The 3,211-nt window shown below is 33.4% G+C and overlaps 1 pseudogene; it reads left to right on the forward strand.

The window, feature by feature from the left end:
* The first annotated feature begins 209 nt into the window (after positions 1 to 209).
* On the forward strand, positions 210 to 736 carry LOC103254766 (annotated as a pseudogene).
* Positions 737 to 3,211: the final 2,475 nt, after the last annotated feature.

Below are 3,211 nucleotides of genomic sequence, written 5' to 3' on the forward strand. Positions count from 1 at the left end.
ATCTCAAATAATATGTTACAATTTATAAAATAATTCTTAAATATGCATTGAAATAATTCAGAGTAATAAAATTGCTTTAAAAAACTTAAAAAATGAAGGGGTCGCAGATGAACTAAGATTGGTGAGATGTTAACTCTTGATAAAAGATAATAAATACCTCGTTTCAGTCTTGTCCTCTGAGTTCCTGTCTTCCTGCCAGCGCCTCCCAGATGGCTTCCCAAAACCGCGACCCAGCCGCAGCTAGCATCGCTGCAGCCCAGAAAGGAGCCCAATCTAGCGGGGGCGCCACCCGGGGCCCCGTGGGCAAAAGGCTACAGCAGGAGCTGATGACCCTCATGGTGTCTGGTGACAAAGGAATTTCTGCTTTCCCTGAATCGGACCACCTTTCAAATGGCTGGGGACCATCCATGGAGCAGCTGGCACAGTGCGGAATAAGCTCTCTGTGGAGTGCCCCAGCGGCTACCCTTACAATGCACCCACGGTCAAGTTCCTTACGCCCTGCAACCACCCCAACGTGGACACACAGGGTGACATCTGCCTGGACATCTTGAAGGACAAGTGGTCTCCCCTCTATGGCGTGAGGACCATCCTGTTCTCCATCCAGAGCCTGCTAGGAGAAGCTAGCATCGATAGCCCTTTAAACACACACGCTGCCGAGCTCTGGAAAAAACCCACAGCTTTTAAGAAGTACCTGCAAGAAACCTACTCAAAGCAGGTTTCTAGCCAGGAGACCTGAGCCGGGCTGTCCAGCCTCTCCTGTGTCATCTTTTATTTTATCTTTTCCTTAGATGGTCTGTCTTTTCCTTGATCTTGAGCTGTGGTGTTACTTTGTTTTGTTTGTTTTTTAAATTAAGTCTTTGGTTGAGTCCTTGTGATTATGTTAAAGAAATATGTTTTAGTTGTTTTTATCCTTAAAAAAATTTGATAGTAAATACCTGAGATTTATTATGTTAGTGTTGTTCTCTTAATCTTTATGTAGGCTTAGAATACTTAAAAATAGCAAAGGAATTTTAAAAATTATTTCCTAATTCCAAATGCATATTGCATTCTTATACTAGACTTCTGATATTTACCTGATTTTTTTTTTTATTATTATTTTTAGATTGGAGAACACAGTTTATTTAGAGAGAGAAAGGAGATTCATCTCCCCAGGGTAAGGGGAGAGGGCCAAAGCTAAGAAAACATGGTGGCCATAACTCAAAGAACCACATGGTCTGACAAGAGCTTAGCAAAGCAATGGCCTATTTACCTAATTTTTATAGAATGTGTCACCAAAATATAAGTAGCTCAATGGAGCACTGGACACAAACTCTTTTCTTTTTAGTTTTATTTTACTCTCATACACATAAACAACACAACACACATGCACATATATGCAAACACATTCAATAATATACTCTGATGACATTGGTGTGCAAATAGAGACTTCTAATGACCAGAATTACATATTATGTTAAAAAGAGCTTAGTGCCAATAAATAAGTCTTGGTTAAATAAAATAGACAAACTGAAAAATACTCAAATTGGTCTATCTCAAAGAATTTCCACAGGTTATATCTTTCCATGTAAACATTATTCAATTCAAGAAACAGAACAATATCAGCAACAAAAAGCCTCATTTTTGTACACAGTCAATACCCTTTTTAAAATTTAAATGCTCTCTAGAATTTTGGGATCATACTTTTGGTTAGTATTTTTTGAATTTTATGTAAGTGGAATCATACAGTGTATAGTCTGAGTCTGGTCACTTTGGTTTAATATCATAGGATTCCAATCTTACTTACATGTATAGTTATAATTTGTTTATTATTCCTTTACAGTATCCTATTCTGAAAATACACCAAATTTGTTTGATTATAGTGTTCATAGAGATATTCATTGTTTTGAAATTTTAGCTATTACAAATAGTGTTTTAACGAGCAACGTGTATATGTTTTTGGTGCACATGTGGGTTGAGTATAAACCTAAAAGTCAGATCACTGGGTTGAATATATTTTCGTTTAGTAAATATTGCCAGTTTTTCAAATGGTCATACAATTTTATATTTTCACAAGTGGTATATGAGACTTAGACTTGCTTCATATAATCAACAATATTTGGGATAATTGGCCATCTTTTTCTTTAGACATTTTGGTGGATTTATAGTGGTATTTCATTGAACATTTACTTTTGTTTCACTGGCAACTAAAATAAGGTGAGAAAAATTTTTTCTTCCTTCTCACCAGCATCTGTTGTTTTTGATTTTATTAATGATGGCCATTCTTACTGAAACCTCACCAATCTAAATGTAAATCTCATTCAAGAAAACCTTAACAGAAATAATGTCTGACCAAATATCTGGGCTCCATGGTCAAGACAATTGACACACAGTCAACCATCACAGTGGTAATTTACCTAACTCTGTATACTTTTGCTTTCTTTTTTTCTTTTTGATTATTTAGCTCATTGTCTGTATATTTTGTTGATTTTATAAATTGTATCATTTTCTAATAAAGTTGCTGTTTTACTATTTCATATAACAATTTCACTTTTTTATTTGTATTTCTTCTTTGCTTTTTTACTTATGTTATATTGCCAATTGCTGAGCTTTCGTTAGTTGGTGTTTATTTTGATTTCCATTTTTATTTAAGGGTTTAGGGATTTATGTTGGTACCTAATATTACATATATACTACATATATTTCTCTAATTACTGTTTTATCTGTACTACTTTTTTTATTCTTGTTATTTTTAGGTAATTTTGTATTTCCCTTTGTCCCATTAAAGTTTTTCTAATACTATGCTTTTGGCTTTCTAGGCTGAAAGGACATTTTTTCTGTTTTACTCCATTGCTTTTAGAGAACAATTTTACATTAATTATATAAAGTTTATCATACTTTTATAAAAAATAGTTAATTTTTATGATTGTTTCATGTGTTCGTGAAAATAATATAAATATTCTATTATCAGGGTCCACAGTTTGATCTACCATTGGTTTCTCAGCTCTTCTATTAAAACTTTTTAGTCACTCAATGTCTTGAATTTGAAAGAGGTTTTAAGATTTCTAGTATTTTAGTTTTGTTTCTTTTTAGAGTTTCTATAGTTTATGATTCATGAAAGTTTTTGTGTTGCGTTATTATATGCATAAATATTAATGTATAGTCTGTTTTATTTTACAACTGTAAGCATTAATATTATAGTGGTTTCTTGTTTTTATTTAGCTTGATATTAGTT

The sequence above is a fragment of the Carlito syrichta genome, unplaced genomic scaffold (genome assembly GCF_000164805.1).
Source record: "Carlito syrichta isolate Samal-C Ts95f unplaced genomic scaffold, Tarsius_syrichta-2.0.1 Scaffold287491, whole genome shotgun sequence".
In the NCBI taxonomy this organism is placed as follows: Eukaryota; Metazoa; Chordata; class Mammalia; order Primates; family Tarsiidae; genus Carlito; species Carlito syrichta.